The sequence below is a fragment of the Lissotriton helveticus genome, chromosome 3_1 (assembly GCF_964261635.1).
Source record: "Lissotriton helveticus chromosome 3_1, aLisHel1.1, whole genome shotgun sequence".
Taxonomy (NCBI): domain Eukaryota; kingdom Metazoa; phylum Chordata; class Amphibia; order Caudata; family Salamandridae; genus Lissotriton; species Lissotriton helveticus.
The window spans coordinates 656,848,219-656,871,675 of record NC_136061.1 but is presented as its reverse complement, the minus strand read 5'-3'; the positions used below and the strand labels follow the sequence as shown (position 1 = coordinate 656,871,675).

The 23,457-nt window shown below is 45.5% G+C and overlaps 2 protein-coding genes across 4 annotated transcripts in view; one reads left to right on the top strand and one right to left on the bottom strand.

Annotated features, from left to right (window-relative positions):
• The window catches only part of LCK (LCK proto-oncogene, Src family tyrosine kinase), a 564,072-nt gene extending 543,210 nt beyond the window's left edge, over positions 1 to 20,862 (bottom strand). The window contains exon 1 of the mRNA XM_078680721.1: positions 20,614 to 20,862. The gene's annotated coding sequence lies outside the window, so the exon portion shown is untranslated. The remainder of the gene's footprint in view (positions 1 to 20,613) is intronic.
• The window catches only part of LOC144822807 (myotubularin-related protein 9-like), a 465,914-nt gene that overhangs the window by 117,275 nt on the left and 325,182 nt on the right, over positions 1 to 23,457 (top strand). The window lies entirely within an intron of this gene.

The window sequence follows — 23,457 nt, the reverse complement described above, 5'->3', positions numbered from 1 at the left end:
AACAAATTACTTTTTCATTTAGAAAAAAACGCTAAAAGATTAGTTAGGCATAATTAATTGCAAGACCAAGGCCATAGAATAACAACATATTCTTTTACCCGACCTTGATGTTAAATAATATAGGCACGTTCAACATGTAAAAATTCAATTACCACCAATGTCGCAGCAATGGCGACGAATGGCGACGAATGCTCGAGGCCAGTAGTGCTGTGGGAGCTCGAACACCGATGGCGGCAGATTGCTCGTGCCCTGCTATGGCGGCTGTGACTCGTGGCCGGCAATGGCGGCGGATGCTCGCGGCCAGTAATGGTGCCTTGTATGCGCGCGGCCGGCAGGGGCTAACGGGGTTGTTAAACGCGAAATCTAACCATGAACCTCTCGATCTCCCGCCTACGTTCTCGCAACTGCGCTATTATAGCTTCCTCGTTCTGAGTATTTGGAACCCCGAAAGGCCCACTGGGCCACCGACGTGCGGGTCGGTCTGCTTTGTTTGCTCCTTAAATCACTGCAAACATCCGGGCCAAGCTGCCGTTTGCACCCCACTTTCAGGCCCACGCACGTCAATCTGGCATTCCCCTTTCCCCAGTATAACACCGTACCCCCGCTCTAAAACTCGTCTAAATAGACGCGACCAGCAAACCCCAGCCCCCCCCGTGGTCGACACCACAGGGCCCAATCAACCTGGGCATGTCCAGGGATCGGGCCGGGGGGAGACTAGGCGGATGCAACGTACCTCTAAACCTCCGACGATCGATCGTGTAAGCGCTTACAGCGCAGAGCGGCCACGGCGCGGGAGAGAAAGGCCGAGCCTAGCTGCTGGCCAGGTATATCCTTTGGAAGCGCCCTCCCCCGTCCATGAAGAGCCCTCCCCTTTGGCTGTTGGCTGGGGGGGGCGGCACCAAGGGACGCGCTGCAGGCTGCGCTCGCCAGATGTATGGGACTAGGGCGCTGTCCCCCCATACTCCCCTTCGTGTCGTGGTGCCAGCGGCATTCCTGTGTTGTCATCAAATGCGCTAATAATACAACACACGGATTCGGTAATCCTTCAAAGAGAAGGGTCCAAAGCTTCTTAGAAATAACCCAGGATGCATCTATTCTTAAACAGTTAATCTTTAAGCAAAAAACCTCAGTGTCCTTGTTTAAACTATTATGCCAACACGTGTTTCTCAAGTATCCTTCTGGCTTTATCAGGGCAACACAATACAACACCTGTTATAGTGTCCAACTTCTACAGGTTTGCAAGCACGGTATTCTGTCATACTTAAGTTGCCCAAACTTATAGGAAATCTACGCTTGAAATCGATCTACAAAATCGCATTGAAAATAAACATGTTAAAATAAGTATGAAGTTTAAAATAGATCTTAATTGAAACTGGAAGCTGTCAATCAACTGGCTTTTCCAAAGCGATGATTAACTTTAGAGGTATTCAGTGGGCTAATGATGACAAGGACGGAAGTCATTCAGAAGTAGAACTGCTGTACTGCCCCACTGAGAGGTTAGGAAGTCGAGGGTTGAGGGGAGAAGGTGGTAAAGTCCAGTTTCTTGAAGACACGGGCAGGGAAGAAGTCACAGAGGTTCGAGGCCGCTGCAGGTGACTTTCTCTGGATGGCGTCGACGGCACTGTGGAACCTGCTATAAAAAATCCAATCAGCTGCCACAAAATAACAAGCAATGGCAAAGCCAATAGGTCTCGCCTATACAAGAGCTATTGGCTTTGCGAATGTGTTTTAACCATATTGTGCACCAGCTTGGCTGCTGTTCAGCGCGCCTAAAAGTTGATTGTATAGAGTTGAGTGGCATGGAGAGGAGTGGCGTATAGTGTAGAAGAGTGGCATGGAGAAGAGTGGCACACAGTAGAGTGGCGTGGAGTGGAGTGGTGTAGAATGTTGTAGAGAGGTTAAGAGTGTTGTGGACGGGCATATAGCGGAGTGGAGTGGCATAGAGTGGAGTGGAGTGTCTTAGAGTGGCATAGAGTGATGTGGAGTATCATAGTGTGGAGTGTCATAGAGTAGAGTGGACCGTTGTGGAGGAAAGTGGAGTGTCATGGAGTGATGTAGAGTGGCATAGAGTGGAGTGGAGAGGCATACAATAGAGGGACACTGAGTGGAGCAGAGCTTCAGAATGCCGTGGCATAAAGTAGAGTAGAGTGTTGAAGAGTGGAGTAGAGTGTTGCAGAGTAGAGGGGGGTAGAGTGGAGGGGCGCAGAGTGTCATAGAGTGGAGTGGAGAGGCATACGGTAGAGGGACACAGAGTGAAGCTGTGCTTCAGAGTGAAGTAGCATAGAGTGGAGTAGAGTAATGTAGAGTAGAGAGGCGTACAGTGGAGGGGCGTAGAGTGTCATAGAGTGTCATGGCACAGAGTAGAGTGTAGGGTTATAGATTGAAAGAGAGTGGAGGGGTGTATAATAGAGGGGTGTAGAGTGGAGAAGTGTGGCGTAGAGTGGAGTAGAGTGACGTGGAGTGGAGTGGCAAAGAGTGACATGGAGTAGAATGTCATAGAGAGGAGTGGTGTAGTGTGGAGTAGAGTAGAGGGGCATAATGTCGAGGGGCTTAGAGTGGAGTGGAGTACGGGGTCATAGAGTGGAGTTGAGTGACATAGAGTGTTGTAGAGTGGAGTACTAGAGAGTGGAGTGCCGTGAGGTTTTGTAAAGTGGAGTAGAGTGGAGTGCCATAGAGTGGGATGGAATGCCATTGACATACCATGGAGTAGTGCGGAGTGATGTAGAGTGGAGGGGCATAGAGTGTCGTAGTGCTGAGTGGAGTAAAGTGTCAAAGAGTGAGGTAAAATGTCAAAGAGTGAAATTAGAGCGCAGTGTCCTTGAGTGAAGTGCAGTAAAATCGAGAAAAGTGGAGGGCTGTCACGTAGAATGGAGTCAGGTAGAGTGGTATAGAGTAGCATACAGTGTCAGAGTTGCATAGAGTGTCGCAGATAGGAGTGTTGTACAGTGGAGTGCCGTAGAGTATCATGGAGTGGGGTTCGGCGTGTCATAGGATGGAGTGGCATAGTGTGTAGTAAAGTGGCCCAGAGTGAAATGCTGTTGAGTGTCATGAAATGAAGTGAGGCAGAGTGGAGGAGAGTGGCGCAAAGTGGAGTAGAGTGTCATAGAGTGGAGTTTCATTGAGTAGAATAGAGGAGAGTGTCATAGAATGGAGTATTGTGGAGTGAGGAGTACTACAGTGGCCTAGAGTGGAGTAGAAAGTCGTTAAAATGGAGTGGCAAAGACTGGCATGGAGTAGAGTGCAGTGGCGGCTGGCATGCACGGAGGGTGGAGAGAGGGTGTAACAAAAATAAATGTAAATAAATAAGTAAAAAAAATGATTTCACTTACCTTCCTGGCACAACGTCCTCCTAACTCAGGTCTTCTCCAGGCAGACAGGCAGACAGGCAGGCTTCAACGCAGAACCCAGGAAACTGAAGTAACCAATCCTGGTGCTGCTCTCATGCAGCATGGAAGAAGCACCAGGGTTGGTGGGAGCAGTCTCCTTTGGCGCTCCCAAGGACACTGGAGTCCTATCTTGTCTCTTATCCAGCTGTTGTAGACAGCTGGGTTAGATATGTTTAAAATGAGCATGTCTTGCTAGCAGTCGCAACACGGCCGGCCAAAGAGACATGCACACTTTAAACTTAAACTGCCCTGCCCATCACTGCTTTCTGCTGCTGTCTGAGCTGCAGCAGCAGAAAGCCCTGCCCCCCCATCCTGACGCTCGGCACGGGGTTTCGAAAAATAAAATGGTAATAAAATTATCTTTACTACCATTTTATTTTTCCATCTCTGGGGGGCAATTTAGTTAGTGGGGTGACTTGGCAGAGTGGAATGGAGTGTTGTAGAGTGGAGTGATGTAGAGCGGAGGAGCGGAGATTGGAGGGGCATAGAGTGTTGTGGGGTAGAGTGGAGTGGAGTAGAGTGTCATAGAGCGGAGTGCTGTAGAGTGGAGTGCCGCAGAGGGTCATAGAGTAGTGTACAGTGGAGTGTCATAGAGTGGAGTAGAGTGCTTTGGAGTGGTATAGGGTGTAGTAGTGTGGAGTGACGTAGAGTTGAGGGCCATGGAGTGTTGTAGTGTAGAGTGGAGTAAAGTGTCAGAGTGGAGTAAAGTGTCGTAGAGAGAATTAGAATGGAGTGCTGTAGAGTGGAGTGCCGTAAAGATGAGTAGAGTAGAATGGTGCAGCATAGAGTGGAGTAAATTGTCAGGGAGTGGAGTGGCATAGCGAGAAGTGTCATAAAGTGGAGTATTGTGGATTAGAGTGCTGTAGGATGGAGTGTCGGACAGTGAATTGGCGTAGAGGGTTGGGGTGTTCTGTAGAGTGGAGTGTCATAGGATGGAGTGCAAAAAGAACAATTGACGGACGGAATGCTGAACAATGTCAAACACTTACCACTAGTATAGAGATCTGGGTCTAAATCCATTCCATCCAAGTTTGGATGCAGCCATATGCAAATCAGTCTTGACCCTGCTCCCTATGGGAACAGTCCAGCCTGAACTGCAAGGCCAGGTCCTACCTGGACCGGAAACAGGCATCCTAGGACCGGTTTGGGGGGTTCACCCCTAATTAACCAGGGTTGCTTGAATCCAGCGCATGACGAGCACAGGACCCACCTCTGAGCATACCAGTCCTACTCAGGGTGACTAATGCAAAAATAAATGGCATAGTGTGAAGCAGCGTGGCCTAGTGTGAAGTGATGTTAAATGTTGTAAAATGGAGTAGAGTGGAATGCAGTAGAGGTCATACAGTGGAGTGGCGTAGACTGAAGTAGAGTAGCCTACAGTGAAGCGGCCTACAGTGACGTAGAGTGGAGTGGCATTAAATGGAGTAGAGTGTCGTAGAGTGGAGTAGCGTGTTGATGAGTGGAGTTTCAGAGTAGAGTCGAGTGTTGCGGAGGAGAGTGGAAAGGAGTATTTTGTCGTGGAGTAGAGTGTTGTGGAGTGTCCTGGAGTGGGGTGTCCTAGAATGGAGTGGTTTTGAGTGGAGTGATGTAGGGTGGCGCAGAGTGGAGGGGAGTAGCGAGGCGTAGAATGAAGGGACACAGAGTGAAGTAGAGTGTCAGAGTGTTGTGACACAGAGTGGAGCAGAGTGTTGTAGAATAGAATGGCGCGGAGTGTCATAGGGGGCCTATATTGCCGACCCCCGTAACAAAAACGGCCCCCATGGGCTGAAAACCGGCCCCCACCCTGGCGGCCCACCGGGGAAACGCCCTGTGCCCGCTACGGCCAGTTTGGCCCTGACTATTACATTTACACAGACAAATGAGAGTTACAAACCCCAAATCCAATAGTAAGCAAAAGGTGAAATGCATTCCCAGGGAAGCCTTCAGAATGTGCCCAAAACGCCCGTGCAAACCACCTAAAAAGAGGATTATGCCTCCCGCTAAGCGGGCTGCACTCCCTGTGCAGTGAAGTATCTGTGCAAAAACAGCAGGTGCCAGGACTCTAATGAAGCACGGCTGATGAACGTGGGCTGGCCAGTGTGCGACCACATACACTCCCTCTCCCTCTATCTGCAACTGACGAGGAAGTTCAACTTTTTACCCGTTCCTGTTTTCTATTTGTATTTGACACCATTTTGTCAGGGATGACGTAAGTACCCGTTAAAGGTCAAGCCTCAAAGCATATACGTCTACGTCAGGAGTGTCACCTGGAACAAACCGTCCCTGGCAGCTCATATTACAGTTGCCAGTAGTGGAACTCTTCGCCCACTAGTAGGGCCGTTCACAGTACCCCTGGGGAACACCAGGTGCAACAAAGCAAAATTAGGAGGCGTACCTTAGGTACGGGGAAGTCCCAGACACCCAGAAGGTTTCCACAGCATGCAAGAATCAACAGAATGTACGTTATGAATAAATAGCAATGTCAGTCGCTGTGTCACTGACACTGACCCCCCTCCTGCACTGTGTCAGTATTTCTTATTGGATGCTGAGAGACATTTCTCCAGAGCCTGCGGTCGGGCTGCCAGGGCGAGGCCAGTAAGAGCCTCAGTGCCTCAACCTCATGGGCCACATGTTGTATCCCAAGGTTCAGAAGGGAGCTCTGTGTGTCACATGGGTCAGGAGTCAGACACCTATGCTCAGAATGTCTACGTGACGTACAATATAGTTCCATTTTAAAAGAAAAAAACAATTCAGCAATGTTCAGTGCCATTTTCTAAGGCTTCCTTTTACATCTAGATTACACACTTTGTGCGCTAATTGTTTCATATTCTTGATACTATTTTACTTTATTATTATAACTACTAAATAAAACTCTGTTAGACGTGTCTACTAGGACTCAGTAGGACTCCAGAGGCGGAGAGCCACTGGTTGCATCTGTCCGCCTCCTGGGTTCTGCCGCAGAGAGGGACGAGGCTCCGCGTCTGATCCTCTTTGCTGACGGTACCTGGTGTAAACCATGTGTTCTGTCCCAGGATCATGAGCCTCCAAGCCTTTCGTGGTGGATAGTAGACAAGGAATTATGTTACTCCTCTGGTCTTGTGCCTGTCCTTCCAGGCCTCCATAAGGAGATTAACAGGATTCCTGGTACAGAGGAGCTTGACCTGGCTGAATCCAGGGGTAGTCTTCAAAAGTTGCCCGGTATGCGAGCAGCAGATGATCTATCTACCTCCTATTCCAATGCCTCCTACCCTCCTCCCTGCAGTTCCACATGGTCCCACAAACCCTTTTCAGTGAAGCAGTGAGCTTCTTCCGGAGCCCAACCATATTTTGCTCGTCTCCAATTCGCGGGTCGTGGAGTACCCCATAGACCTTTCTCAAACTGCAGTCACGAGAGGGCCTCGTTTCTAAGAGTGGGACAGAAGAGCTCAATCCAGGTAAGTTCAGCTCCCCAACAAAAAGCAGGTACCAGAAGAGAGCTCTCCATACTTGATAGGCAAATGCAGTTCTCCTGTGCAACCATTCCAAGACTTGGCAGAGTCTAAGTAGAAAACCAGTATTAACTTGGCACACAAAATGATTGTGCCCGATGCCCTATTCACAGGGAATTAGATGTGGGGCGCTGGGCTGCCAGACCCGGCCTGCCTGCAATGGTTAGATCTAACATTCGTCTTTATTAGGTTGCATACATGCCAATGGACCAGATTCAGGGTGGAGACTCCTGATTTTAGATGCCAAAAATGGCTTTATTTTAGCTGTTTCTCGTCTGAAATTGCCTCTGCTTCAATAGAAGTCAATGATGGAAATACATTCTCCTGATTTTTTATTTTTTTATTTCCCACTTTCCTCTTCTAAACAGTTGGCATGTATGGTGCTGGTAGAGTGGCTGAGGTGGATGGCAGATCCGCCTCTCACCTGCACTTCCTCTCAGGTAGGTATGGGTCTTGATCTCCTGTGGACAGTACGGAGTACCCCAGTCACAGGTGCACAGCTGCTGGAGTCTAGCAGAGGTAGAGTTGTGCTGCATACAGAGGTGCAGGCTGGGTTGGCTGTCTGCCCAGCTCTCAGCTTACAGTACTCGAGGTACTGTGTGGGGCCTCAGGTGGGAAGTGCTTTAATGATGTCTACCAAGCATGGCAAAGGCACACTTTCTCATACTCATACTCCTATATTTATAAAGTTTTATATAGCGCAAACTTGATTCCGAAGGACATCAGAGCGCTTTACAATTTGAGGCAAAGGTAACAAATCAGAACATTAGTCTAACATGGGGAATCTAATGAGCATTGAATCAACTAGTACAAACATAACAGCTCAATATAACTGAACTTACGAAATGCCAGACCGCATAGACAATATGAGTTTCAGTGTTTCATTTTGTAAGAGTCTATGGGCCAGATGTAGGTCGGCAAATACCGGTCGGTAACGGCCGATTTCTGCCGTTACCGACCGGTATTTGCAAATGGAGATGTAGGGGGCATTTTATTTACAGAATTGGTATATTTACCGATTTGGTAAATTTACAGAATCGGTAAAATACCGAATCGGTAAATATACCGATTCTGTAAATCAATATGTAGGTGGCACTGTAATCAGTGCCACAGGCCCTTACCGAATCGTTATTTACCATGGAATAATATTCCATGGTAAATAACGAATTCCAGTGTACATGCACATCTGTGCATGTACACCTGCTAATTACCGAATCTTACAGATTCGGTATTTTTACCGAATTATTTACCTACATTGCAATTACCGAATTGTAAATACCGAATCGGTAAAATTCGGTATTTACCATTCGGTAAATTGCTATTACCTACATCTGAGCCTATGTTCTTCCATGCAGTGTGTAGTGCCGAGATTTCTACACAACTGGACCAACCATCTGCGTCTTATCAAGTGGTAACCTAGGCACAAAAAAAAACATGGAGTTCGGTTTCCTCGCCCATGTTACAAGCCTGACACCCCACTGGGGTACCACTCGTCCATTTGTGGGTAAAGGCACGAAAAGGAAGGCAATTGTGCTGAAACTGCACATAGAGGTCCTGCCTAGTACCGGACAAATTTCGCCAGGCATGACTCCAGCTTGTACGTGTCATTTATGTCCAGAAAATGCATTGTGTGAGAACGAAGGGTTGATGCTTCATGGAGTATAGCTAATTTCCCACCCCAATAACTAGAACTTAGCTGTTTACGTAAAGTTCTCAAGCATGCTGTGTCGGAATTGTCCCAGAGGTCATTTAGCCCAATTGCACAAAGGCCTTCCCTAATGTGTGTGAGCCATGGCAGCTTTCCTGAGCCGGGGAGTACCAGAATTTCTAAGAGCTCGGATCTATACTCTGTAAGTTCTGGTGTCACCCAGAGGTGCCGCCAAAAGAGTAAAGGCCTTAGCCAATTTCCTCTGCGATGGATCTCACCCCTAGGTCCAGGCGCAGTGGAATCAAAGGGGATGTCACATTCCTCCATCACATGAGGGATACATGTTAAATGCTTCCCTTCAGTAGCCCTTACATTGGCCAGATTAGCAGCATTTGAAAATAAACACGGACAATGAAATGTGTATTCATTGAATCGAGCTTCACTGCCATCCTGACTTTCCCTTCCTGAAAATATGTTACTCATTGGCAGAAGGAAGTGAGCTTGATGCCTTAAAACTAGGCTTATTCAACGAGCGGCTCTTCAGCTTCCTGTAAGCATCTCTCCCCGTGCAGCTCTTCCTACTAAATTAGAAGATTTTACTTCACCGATTTAATATATGTATTTCAAAATTGAACGCTTATTCGAAACAAAAACGTGTGTATTTGTAGATCTCATAAGCTTTTGTTTGGAGAAGAATTAATAAATTTCCTAAATATATTTAAACCTGATATGTGAAAGATATATATTGGGGAGACTTATTATTAACATTATTAATTCAGTGCTGGGGCATTGCAGCTATTGCTGTTATTTATTACCCATGTAGAGGCATTTCACATTGACAAAACATTTTTATGTAACTGTTGTCAACTGTGCCTGATAGACTGAGGTGATCTGTGCTAGTAACCTTGCAAGCGGTGGCTATTAATATAGTCTTGTCTGTTGTGGTCACTATTACAACTCTAATAATATTAGTAGCTCGGGATGATTTTCATTGAACATAATTACTTAAAAGATTGGAGACCCCTGCTTTAACCGGTGCAGGCGTTCTAAAGGGTGGGCGGGGCTGCGTCGGCCAACGGAAGTTCGCAACATCAGGGAGGGAGTGCTCACGTCCGCCGTTGGCTGACAGGAGCACGAAACGGGTTAAACATTACTTCCAACCCCTGTTTAATGAGGTAATTCTTACATTCTACTGTGTGCTGATGGCACTTCTGCTGTTCTGAGCTCCCAACCAAGGCAACCTCTCAATGCTTCAAGGGCAAACCTTTCTGAGAAAGCCAACTCCGGCCCCATTTAAAGAGCTTCCACTGCTCCTACCGTGACCCAATTCTTTAAACCCCTCTGCGTTCCTTTTCCAGCCCTCCACCACCCATTAACACAATCTCTACAGATTCTCTTCGGAGTATGTTTTAGTGGACCTGGATGGACTTTTTTCTTTGCGCTTGGCTGTGAACCCTTGCAGCAGGGCCAGACTGAGAACCAAAACCGGCCCTGGCAAAGTGCTCTGCCGGCCCCCCACCCCGGGGGAGGGGGGAGGGAGGAGGGGTTGGGGGTGCGACCGCGCTCGTTGCCAGGGGTGGTTTTCGGCTGATTTTGTTACAGGGAAACGGCCCTGTAACAAAAACGGCCCCCAGGGGCCCAAAACCAGCCCCCACCATTGCGGCGCACCGGGGAATTGCCCGGTGCCCGCAACGGCCAGAGTGTATTGGAATTTGCAGTTTGAAAGTGACTTAGACCCCCTAGACTAGAAAGCTTCTGAAAGTTGTTGTGAAAAGTAACACGACGACTCCTACAGCTTGGCTAAATGTGGAGTCAATATTTCTGCGATGTTTAAAATACCACCTCTTACCCAAAGAAGCCCTATCTCACCAGACAGCCAATATAGCTGCCTTTTTCAACACCATGGCACTGTTCCCCAGTAGTGGTCTTGGAAGTGTTCCTGTGCAGGAATAGTTCCATCGATAATTAGAGCCTCAAGATACAGTGCAGTGCTGGATGATTTCACCTCCAAAAACAGTCAATATTAGCTATTTCGCACATGCATATTTCAGCGAGTAGTTTCAGGGTAGGGACTTTCATTACCTATTTTGCTCTTAATGAAAATAGATTGTCTAGGGAACGAAATTTCACATCTTAAGGCTGCAGACCAGTTTTGTATAATACCTCCTCATAGGTCCTCTTCGTCCCAGTCCAATCTCTATCTTTTGACCCCCCCTTCCCCTCCTTCAAATTCTCAATCAGTCCAGCTCCTCTCCAATTCCCAGAGCTATCTCTTAGCCAGGTACAACAGCTCAGCCTGAAGGCTTGGAGCTTGAAAGATTGGGATTAGGGCATCAGGGTTGTTTTAGATAGGTTGCAGAAGAAATCCAACTACCACGAAATGAGTCTACTCTTGCTTGTTATACTGCAGAGGTCTTCAAACTGTGGGGCGTGCCCCCGGGGGGGGGGGGGGTACCTCTGGGGGGCACAAGCTCCACAGTAAGATTTCCCCTTTGCCTCATTCATTCCACCATCTGAAGCATGTTTACAGGCATTTATTCTTGAGAATCGTGGCCATCGCAAACAGGACTCTCTCTGATTGGAGGTAGCAGTCAGAGTAACCAATAACTATGTGGAAGCGTCACCTTTGATGTTCCTCTGATCCGAGACACAGAAGCATAAAGGCAAGAAATGATCGCAAATTGCACTTCCATACAAAATGAAACTTAAAAACATAGGGCCTCATTTGTGCGTCAATTTCTTACGCCTGCCTCACAGCAGGCGTAAGACTGACGCAGGCCATTGCTGGAGTTACGTCACTTTTGTGACACACTCCAGCAATGCGTCACTTTTGCTCCATACAGATACGTCAGAAATACTGACGTATCTGTAACTCCTTGCGCCATGATGCGTCATACTGTAAATATGACGCATCATTGGTGTCGCAAGGAGGGCGCAGTGAAAAGTGACGCATCGTTGTTTTCACGCAGCGATGCGTCACTTTTCATAAATGAGGCCCATATACTGCTTGGCAGGTAGAGCAGTGCTTCTACCCTGCCCTTTGCCTTCCTTGCTAGTGCCTTTCACATCGGTCCATCGCACTGCTGTCTAGACATTTGAAGCTACTCGTAGGTTACGTTTAAACATTTTTCTGCAGAATAATTTCCTTATTCTCCCATCCTCGCTATACTTCTGTTTTTTTACCACTGCCAAACACAAAATTGTGTTTTGCCTCACAGCACGACACTCGTACAAATATTATCACTCAACAGGAGTTCACACTGTCAGGACAAGCAAACATTCTTGCACACATAAACACACACACAAGTAGGACATGTGACCGTTCCACGGACTGTACACCTATTTGAAACAGGGAACGGTTCATGAAACTTGGTAGTAGGTTTTAAACACCACCAGAAGGGAAAAGGAATATTAGTGACTCGGAATGTAATATCCAGAAACTTAACCCCGCACTGGTCCTTTCAGACTGCAGCCACTGAGTCACTTCAATTATACAAATTATGGGTCTGATCAAAAGGTACAATTCTGGAGTCACCTCTGTCGACTGGTCTGGGTGGTGCTTTCTTTGCTGAGAATCTTTCTAAAAGGCAGAGGAACACCCTGATAACCAGACAAAAAGGAACCATCAAATTAAAATCAGTGGTAAAAAAACAGAGCGCTATGAGGTCTTACTCAGGGCATACATGCGCCGTGTAAATACTGATGACCTAGTGTCCTTGTACTTTGTTGTCAAGAGGTCTCAGTGAGAGTCTTATCTCTGTAAGTCCTGGCATTTTAGCTAACAGCAGTTTGTTTGGACTCTGTAAATCTGCTGTGATGCAGGCATTTTCAGAGCCTGAGGCAAAATTACATGTGACCATTTGTCATGGTATTTCCCATGATAAAAAGGTGTTTTTAGGCCATCTATTGCAGTTTTGTACCACTTCCTGTTCATTTGTGATAGTGCTGTCAAGAAGTTGCCTGCACAGCCTTAATGTAGATTCGGTCCATTAAACCCTGATAGTTGCTGTGTATTCCTATCCAAGCTCTAGTCAAGGAGGCGTTTCCGTTGCCTGCACCAGGGCCCATGGTATCTAAACTACTTTCACGTGATAATATAAAATAAACATATATGGCAGTGAGAATTTCATTTGATTGAGTTGTATCTTCAGAGTAAAGACTTTGCTACGAGAATGATGTGGTTGCCAGGTCTGCCAGCATTCTGCTTGTTCGCTGGATCTGGCTGCAATGTATTAGGTGTGGTCCTGGAAGGTGGTGGGTGCTTGCAATGACCTTTTTTTGGTTTTCCCTCAAAAGAAAGTTTCCCATCGAAGGGTGTTGCATGAGTTCAGTGGCTCACAAATCTGAACTTTACAAAACAATGCAAATGTTGTTTCGATGTTGCGAAAATTAGTTGTCAGCTAACACCTTTGTGTTAAAGTGGTTTTCACAGATGCTAAATCTCAACTTAAAGAAATTTTAGACATGGGGGCCCTGACTCCTAAAAGATATTGCCGGGAAGACTTGGCCTAAAACAGCTTTACGGTATTCTTCATTACCCCAAATCAGGCCCCTTCTTCCAGTCAAAGCCCTTCACTTCCCTCCCACGAACATTAGTTTTTGCACCATGATTTTGGTCTTCTTGTTACTCACAGGATAGGGAGTTGGAGGGAGGAACCTTGGGCCTCATTTATGAGGCCTTGCGTCAGTTTTGCGCTTCTGATGCGTCACTTTTTGTGACGCATCAGCAGCGTAAAATCTGCCTTCTGCTGCGCTCTATTTACAAAGTGACGCATCTAAGCAGATGCGTCACTTTGTAAACCCCTGCGCTACATTATACCTGCGTCAGGTATAATGTATGCAGGGGGGCGTTCCTCCGCAAAAAGCCTCGTAGAAGTGACGCAGTGAAATCTATGAGATTTCACTGCGTCACTTCTAGGATGCTGTTGCGTCAAAATCTTGCGCCTGCCTCACAGCAGGCGTAAGACTGACGCAGGCCCTTTCACATGGGGTTTGCCCCATGTGAAAGGACACATTGCTGGAGTTGCGTCACTTTTGTGACACACTGCAGCAATGCGTCACTTTTGCGCCATACAGATACGTCAGAAATACTGACGTATCTGTAACTCCTTGCGCCATGATGCGTCATACTGTAAATATGATTCATCAGGTATGTCGCAAGGAGTGTGCACTGAGAAGTGACGCATCGCTGCTTTCACGCAGCGATGCCTCATTTTTCATAAATGAGGCCACTTATGTCCATAGAGTAGACAGAAAAATAGGACTAGCAAGGTATACGCCTTTCGAGGGCAGAGCCCACCTCATAGAGTAACGACGGGGACATGGGATTCAGGGTAATCTATTGGGGCATAGGGTATGTATGCAGCACAGACCACTGTGAAACTCAAGGCCGAGCAAATGTTCACCGCATACTGTTGCGGCATAGAGTTCCACACAGTAATAAAAAGTTAAAGAACAATACTTATGCCAGCAATTCAGATTACCACATGCTCACGGTCTAAACATTATTATGCTTATAAGTTCAACAATTAAGGAGTCGAATATCCCCCCTCGAACATCATTTAGAGCCCTGCACACTGGGCGCTAAGATCCTACATGTGTAACCCCGAAGTCACAAACTCCTCTCTGTGGCACTACTGTTTACACAGGAGCGGCCTGTGCTGAGCGCCCCGGCACTGGGAGTGTAACACAAGAGCAACACGCAGCAGTGCCCAGCACAGGGGCCGCATGCAGAAAACCTTTTTTGTTCTAATAACTGAAATACGCTTTGTTGCAGAACTTGCTTTTTACACAAATACTGAAAAAAAACAAAAATGCATTAGGCAGAAAAGCAAAGATGCAAGCTGAATGTGGCCACAATGTGGAAGTACGTCAGAGTGGAAAATCACAAAACTATCAGCGTCTGAATAAACCGCGTGCAATGGAAACATTTTTTTTTAAATGCCGAAGCCTAATGACATTTCTTCTGAAACATATCACGTACAACGTTAACGAATGAGTTTTTATATTCTCCTTTAAAAATCAGAAAAAACGAACATATATCGTCGACTTGCAATAAGAAATATGGAGAACAGTTAAAATAATATTCAGGGCCATGTTGCATTATTGTTTTTTGGCGTAAACTCTGTGTTAAAATGGAACAAAATGATATTTTTTCCAATTTACTCCAATCTTTCAAACTTTTGATACCTGGAAACTGTAGAACTGTGGAAAGCGCAGTCAACCCTGTTTGCCACCTTCGTGATTACATAATAATAAATTGTGAAAAATCTGTTTCCTCCATCATTTTGGGTTTGCTACATAAAATGGGCATATTCTCTAGATGTAAAATGTTCCTTATTTGGATGCATAATATTTTTATTTATTTATTATTTATTTATTTTTTATTATAGAGTTTTGTATAGCGCGAACAAGACCCGTGGGTATCAGAGCGCTTAACATCAAGGTAGGTTACACATTGACAGTCCAATATCAAATCTAAAAACAAACAGATATAAGGTAAAAGGCGCTATGGCTATAAGGGGTGCCTAAATAAATATATTCCAAACACATGTGCAGTTAGTAATAAAAGGTGAGAAAGGCCTAGTTCATAACACGATCCATATCAGTAGATAAGGTGGGCCTTGTGAGACCCCAATTGCATGAGGACAAGGGGTTGAGATTGCTTGGTTAACCCGGACTCGTTGAGTACTGTTGCTTAGGAATGGATTAACCATCTCAGCACACTACATCACATTACATCGCGGTAGGTTACACATTGACAGTCAGATATCAATTCTAACAGCCACAGATATAAGGTAGAAGAAGCTGTGGCTATAAGGGATGCCTAAATAAATATATTCCAAACAGATGTGCAATTAGTAATAAAAGGTGAGAAGGCCTAGCTTATAACACAATCCATATCAGTAGATAAGGTGAGGTAGAGGTTATATAGTTTGGCTATGAAAAACAACCTATTGCGATTCCTTGATTAACCCGGAATCATTGAGTTCTGTTGCTTAGGAACGAATTGAACCATCTCAGCACATTACATCACATAACATCAATGTAGGTTACATATTGGCAGTCAAATATCAATTCTCAAATATCAATTCTAAAAACCAACAGATATAAGGTGAAAGAAGCTGTGGCTATAAGGGTGCCTAAATAGGTATATTCCAAAACATATGAGTAATTAGTAATAGAAGGTGATAAAGGCCTAGCTTATAACGCGATCCATATCAATAGATAAGGTGAGGTAGAGGTTATATAGTTTGGCTATGTAAACAGCAATTGGTTCACACAGGACTGTGGTATCGATCAGGGTACAGCCGAGGCTTGTGAGTGGAGTCAGTCCCTTGACGATCTTGGTATTCATGAAGAGGGACCACTCTTTAGCTGATGTAGTAGTTCTTATCAGCGATCCGTCGGCTTCCCTATGCCAGGTATTTACTCATCATATGGCTTTTCAATTCCCGTTTGAATGTTGCAATATTTTGGATCTTCCTAATGCTTGGAGGGAGTGAGTTCCAAACTCTGGGGGCAGCTCCAGTGAATGCTCGATCATAGGTCTTTTTCTTTCGAAAAAAGGCCGGCCTCAGCAGCAGCTCCTTGGCGCTTCTCGTTGGTCTGTTTCCTCCCGATAGCTTTATTTTCTTGCTTAGGTATCCTGGCGTGTTATAGTGCACCGCTTTGTGAGTAATACATGCTGTCTTCATTTGTATTCTGGCCTCATAAGGTAACCAGTTTAGTGCTTTCAGGTGAGGAGATATATGATCAAATTTCCTCGATCCCGTGATAAGTCTTGCCGCAGCGTTGAGACAGGCTTTTAGCGGTGCTGTAGATGTTTTAGGTAGACCAGTTAGTGTAGAGCAACCATATTCGATCCTGGATATGACTAGGGACTGTATAGCCAATTTCAAGTCTGCCTCTGAGATGAATGGTTTTAATTTTCTTAAGTAGCTCAGATGGAAGCGGGCACTTTTCGCCATTGAATTAATGTGGGCTTTCATGTCGAGGTTCTCATCTAATATGATTCCTAATGATTTAGCTGAGTTGACTAGGGTTGGTGTGCAGTTAAGCGCAGTCACCAATTTGGTCCATTCCTTTACTTCCAGGTGGCTCCTTGGGGGTGCAATTAGCATGAATTCTGTTTTCTGGGCGTTTAATTTCAGATGATTCATCGTTAACCATTGCATAGCCATCTTTAGTGTCTTATTCATTAGATCTATGTCATCAAGGGAGGCGATCTTTAAGTATATTTGCGTGTCGTCAGCATACATGTGGTAGGATATCGTTGATTTCCGAAGAATGTCTGTAAGAGGTTCGACATATAAGTTGAATAGATCTGGGGATAGTGTTGAGCCTTGCGGGACCCCAATTGCATTAGGACAAGGGGTTGAAATTGCTTGGTTAACCCGGAATCGTTGGGTTCTGTTGCTTAGGAACGTTTTGAACCATCTCAGCACATTACCGGCCAATCCCATCCTGTCCTGTAGCCTGGACAATAGTGTTTCGTGGTTTACTGTGTCAAAAGCAGATGACAGATCTAGGAGAATCAATAGGCATGCTTGATTTTGATCTAGGGCTTGTAGCGCGTCATCAACAATATGCAGGATCGCTGTTTCTGTGCTGTGCCCTGCTCTGAACCCTGATTGGCATTCGTCTAGTAGGGAGAACTTGGTGATGTGTTGCTTCAATTGGCTCTGCACGCATTTCTCAATTAGTTTGGCCAGTAAAGGGATGTTGGTTACTGGTCGATAGTTATTCGGATCTGATGCGTCCGCTGTCGGTTTTTTGATTATTGGCGCTACTTGTCCTGTTTTTAGGCAGTCAGGGAGGATCCCTTGCGTAAGTGAAGCGTTTATTATTTTGGTCCAGATTGGAACCACAATGTGGCTGATTTCTCTTACACATTTTGCAGGTAAAGGGTCTTGATAGTGGTTGTTTGGTCTGATTTCTGACAGTGTTTTGGCGATCTTGACCTGGTCATATAATTCAAATGTGTCCCAGTTTGCTTCATTCTTTGTTTTATCACTCTCTGTTGTCACACCGGCCTCGCTCCTCGGCAAAGTTTGGGTCGGGAGGATAGCCGCGGCATTTGAGAGCTCTCCCTCTAGCGATTTTGTTTTCTCAGAGAAGAATGTAGAGAATTCCTCACAGCTTAAGGGAGTTTTTGAGTTTTCTTGGGTTGATTTAGCTAGTTTATCTGTTATTTGAATTCAAAATACCCCTCTTTTTAGACCCAAAATGTGCCTTTCTTTTACCCATTAGGCCTTATTGTTTTTTAAATATTTCTGTTAAATGCCACTTAGTCAGACTCCAGATACTTTCCCCAATTATGATTTATCCTGCATTTTAAGTAAATATGTCTTTGTTTTTACTCAAATTGTTCGCCGTTATCAATTACTTATTGAAACAGAGAATTGGAAAAAATATATCACAACCAACCAAACTTACATGGAGACTGCCAAGGGTGTTAACCAAGTGAAGCTTAAATCAAAGGCTACTCTGCATACTAACGAAGGATTTGTGGGTCTGAATGAATAATATTGTGCATAACAACAAGAGATATTTGAGTCTAAATGTGAGAGAAACCGGAGAATATGGTACACACTAATACCGGATATTTGCTTCTAAATTTAGGATATTCTGGATAAAATGAGATATTTGGGTCTACTGAGGGATACTGTGCATATCAATAGAAGATGTTTGGGTCTGAATTGAGGATATTGCTTATACAAGATATTTGGGTCTATTGAGGGATACTGTGCATACCAATAGAAGATGTTCGGGTCTAAATTGAGGATATTGCGGATACAACAAGATATTTGGGTCTACTGAGGGATACTGTGCACACCAATAGAAGATGTTTGGGTCTAAATTGAGGATATTGCGGATACAAGATATTTGGGTCTACTGAGGGATACTGTGCATACCAATAGAAGATGTTTGGGTATAAATTGAAGATATTGTGGATACAAGAAATGTGGGTCTCCAGAGGGATACTATGCAAACCAATAGAAGAGGTTTGCGTCTAAATTGAGGATATTGTGGATACAACGAGATATTTGGGCCTACTGAAGGATACTGTGCATACCAATAGAAGATGTTTCGGTCTAAATTGAGGATATTGTGGATAAAGCGAGATATTTGGGTCTACTGAGGCATATTGTGCATACCAATAGAGAATATTTGGGTCTGAATGGAGGATCTTGTGCATATGTTCCTAAGACATTTGGGGGGAGATTGACTAATTATAGAACAACATAGTGCTTGGGGGAAAGCACAATCCAGACCTATATTTATAACTATGGTCTGCCATTGCACTCTTTCCTTGTGCTGGAACACGAACATGCTGCCAAGTGCCTCTCACACATCTTTGTACCACAGTGCGAAGGCCTGTTAGTGTGATGTCAAGCATAGATTTTGCACAAGAAAGTTACCAATCCAGTACAAAATCCTATGCATAGTCAAAGTTTAACACCTTTCACACTTTGGATGTGTGCTGTGCAGTGCAGTTAGAGAAATAAAAAGGTTTATCCAATTTAGTGCCTTGATAAATCTGACCCTAGGTGTCTACATTAGGCCCATTCAGAGACAATGTATGGACAATGCTGCAACTAAATATTTTTACACTTAATACCAAAAGGATGGTTTTTTGGGGGGTTTCTAACCAGGAGCACTGGTTGCTATGAGCTCCACCGATCCTGGATTCCTGTACTTCACGTCTTCCTTAGATAGTCCACTGCAGCCCCCAAGATATGAAATTGAGAATAAGGTTGCCAATGGCTTGAGAAGTTCTTAGGATGATACTCTGTCTTGAACTATCACCCTCAACACCTTTTGCTACTAGTATCCATTTGCAAATTTTGCACGTTATGGTGGCAAGCAGGCTGGCTTTTCAAAGTCAACAACCTGGATGAAGAATCTTCCAATTTTCCTACAGACTAGTCCGCGTCTAGACTCAGAAAAAAAGCCTGAGGTCCGAAGGACATCTCCTGGGTCTGCTTTGAGCTGTTCTGGCCATGCATCGGTCAGTGCCCGGACAGACTGTTGAATTGGCTCAGTGCTGAATCACTCTTTCAAGAGAGCCTGGCTGTAATACCAAGATATTAACTAAACTAAATGTTTGGATTCAATATACCATCCATTTTAGTGTTAGCACCAAACAATAAGACCTGACGTGCTGCGGGGTGAATATGAGGCAAAAACAACATGGCCAAAACACCAAGAGAGAATATTTTGCTTAAAAATATACTGGACCAACATGGTTCAAAAGCACATGCTTGCTCTCACCGATGGGAAGACTGCAAAGCTGACAGGATCAAAAACAATATTCGCGTCTAATGATGGATGAATGTCTCAAAACAACATGATCATCGTGCTAAGGGAACCAATATGTCTGTCTCCAATGTGAGAAGAACATATATCAAAATACCATGGCTACAATTACAAAGATTGTAGCAGAGTGTCTGACATCACTTAGTCGAGACGCTATCTTAAAGCAATACCGCATGCTTCATAGAGGACTTATTAGAGCAACCAAAAAGTTAAGAGGAAGGGACCAAGAAACAGAAGGATCCAAGAGAAGAAACAATGGATAGTAATCTAAAATTACAAATGATGTATCTGGCACGCTTCATTATGACACCCATTTTTAAATTAAATATAAATTTTTTCACAATCCAAATATTCATTAATTTATCCAATAACCATTGACAATGTACCTTAACAACCCATCGAATACGTTGGATAACCAAAACATTGAAAAGGGACAACTAGAATAAAACAATATGAGACCTACCTAACTGGGCAAATACACTCTCATGAAAGAATCGACTGTTCATTCAATATGGACCAGGTTTTACAAAATGTCAAGATATTCTTCTTTAACATTGCATACAAATCAAAAGGATAACATCGTAAGATGATAGATGTGATACCAAGAAGGCCTCCGTTGAAAGGACCTTGGTAGTCTGAAGAAAGGCCTGTGTAGCCCCTAGAGCTGATGCCCAGGGCCTCATTGGCACTGCCCTTATTGAATTGACATAATAAAAAGCCTCAAAACAGGGATACCTTTCAAGGACCACTGTTGGAGATGGTTGACCTTCGCGACCTCTATCCAGCTTACCTGTGTCTGCGTTGATGAGAGGGCACTTTCTTATTGCAGCTGTTCATGGAAGAGAGCGGTGAATCCTTCCGCTGTCACACTAGAGGATTCAGCCTTCTCCTTCACCGGTGGTCCACAGGCTCGAGGATCTTCTTCAGCCACGTCTGGTCAACCAGGTCCTGGCCCTTTCTCCAGGTTTGAAGCCACGGAGAGGCATTCAGAGCTTGGCTGCGACTCGTTTTTGACTTGGTCTCTTTCTGTCTGTACATCACTCGCACTCTTTCTCCCCTGGTTTCCTGCCCTACCCTCCCCGCCTCTGTGAGCGCGCTCACCACTGTGCGCACGGCAACTGTGTGACCACAAACTCACAATGAGACAACGAACAAACAGAGCATTTCCTACACAGGGTCGTGCCTCTCAGATGTCAGTGACGTGCTCCCCTGCCAGCTGCGTGCTCTTTGCTATGACACCGTCTCCCCCTCTGCAGCCATGTTCTCATTACCAGGGCTGTATCTCTATTGCAAGCATAGGACCCCTCTCACTGAAGGGTCTCTGCCACCGCTGCAGAGAGTGTGCATGAAGCTTTTAAAGGCATGTCCATAATTCCATGACTGCACCCAACGTCCATGGTCAAGCCCGAATGAGGTTGGCGCCCCGCTATGCATATGGGCCGCCAAAGTTTTACTAAGGAGCAAGAAAATAAATACTGACGACGTCTATAAACGAAGTAGGATTCCATTACCAGTGACATTGAGTGCGGTCATGGAGAAAAAAGTTGCCATCAGTAATATTGGTCAAAACAATTGGGAAGACTTCAATCCGAAATTCGAACCTGTCCATTGATGTAATGGATGAGAGTTGACGTCAGTTCTGTGTCCTGAGAACCTCGAAATAATAAGGGTTCGAAATGCGTTGACACATCGTCAGCCACTGAGTGCACAATAATAATGAGTGGTGGAACCTATAGTAGATGGCATTGAATATCAACAGTCATTCCTTGGTTCCCAATCAGCTCTGCACTGCTAGGCTGGGAGGCCCGGTAAGGAGGAACTCACATTCAAGTGGTAGATGGTGACAAAGAGTATTTCCTCTCAGGCATTCAAATTCAGAACTGTCTTATTTGGTTGTGAGAATGGATATGATGTTTTCCAATGTTTTTGATTGTAATTCGATTTCTTTGTGGGGTGGGAGATACGTTTTTTAATGTACATTTGTGATATGTTCATATTTTGTTTTCTGTGTTTTGGAATGTGCAACTTTAAAATCATTTTTGCAATGACTGATGCATGAAATAAATAAATGGTGATCACTGTTATTAAGTAGAGTGATAATGTATGTAGCAATTGAGTCAGTATTGGCAATTGGAGCGGTGTTTTGTAAAGCTTTTAAAGGCATGTCCACGGTTCCATGGCTGCATTCAATGTCCATGTCAAGACCCCCTCTGGCAGTGCTGTGCCCTGGGTGCCATGCTTCCGCTGACACTACTTTTGCTTGGGCCACGTTCTCATTGCTGAGGCTGTGTCATCCATCCCTCCGTGCCATGCCTACGCTGTGCCATGCCTACACCTCACCATAAGGGCCTAGTCCACACTGTTATCATGTGCCATGCCTGTGACCCTACTGACAAGGCCACGTGCCTCTGCCATCTTCCCTAGCACCTGCCCACACTACACAGCACCTAGTGTCTCTTAACCCTACTAACAGGGCCACGACCCACACAGATCCATGGCCGTGCCCTACTGCAAGATCTCTACATCCACTGGAGGAATTCCAGAGGCCCGGCTTCTTGTCTGGTGCAGGTATGAACCCGCTGCTGCAGTCGCACCCTCTGCCACAGGAGGAGCCACTAGCATCGCATCTGATGGCAGCCAATCGGTGTGGAGAGAGTGTCAGAGGTGTCCATCAGAGGTAGCCCTAAAAAACACGGAGGGCTTGAGTGTTGAGAACAGAAAAAAATACAAGGAGTCTAAAAAGTCTCACTGACACCCACAAAGGTGTGCACGGAATTGCAAAACTGTAGGTAGGGGCATGAAGAGAATTACACTTAATTGGCGAGGGTTGGCCTCAATAAGGGTTTTTTGGTCTTTCAGGAGAGATATGTATTTTTAGTTTAGAAACCTTCATTAGAGTCAAATGCCTGCTTGTGGGGCTTCCTGTTTGAGGTATCAGAGCAGGAGTGTGGAAGACATAAGTTCCTGTATGAGGACTCTGAGCAGCAACACAGAAGGCGGGACTTCCTGTCAGCTGCGTGTCACGTCAGAGGAAGAAGCTCCGAAAGAGACATAGAATGACTCCTCTTGGGTTGATGCAACCTCTTTCAGGGCATCTTTCTCCAACGCCCTCCGGATGGATGTCGCTGTATATACATACATCATACAAAGTGATGACAGGATGATACTGCTGTAGCGGTCTAGCTGCCACGTGGACTATGGACCTTTGGCCCAGATGGGAAAATACACATTGTAACAATCTGTGGCCCGGCGTGGCCAGAGAGCATAAATAAACGGGTGGAAGTCGCAAGAGACGTCTGGCCCAGAACAGCATACTGTGTGCTGGTGTAATTCTTTAGCTCCCCCACAGCTAAGTTAATGGTCCAGTACCACAAGGCGTCACACTGGTGACGAAGGTGGGCATCCTTCGTTCCTGCCTCGCAACATAGCCCCTGCATGTCTGGCACCTGCTCCCGGCAGCCAATCGTTGTGAAATATGGCATCCGCACTGACTGCCGTGAGGACTAAATGCCACAATCGCTCTAGCCCCTGCCGCGCGGTCGAGCCCGAAGAGTCAAGCAACGTTGGACTCGCCTGCACGGAAATCAGACAGCGACGGCGGCGCCTGCTTTCGCCCTACCAAGGCCCTGCACTT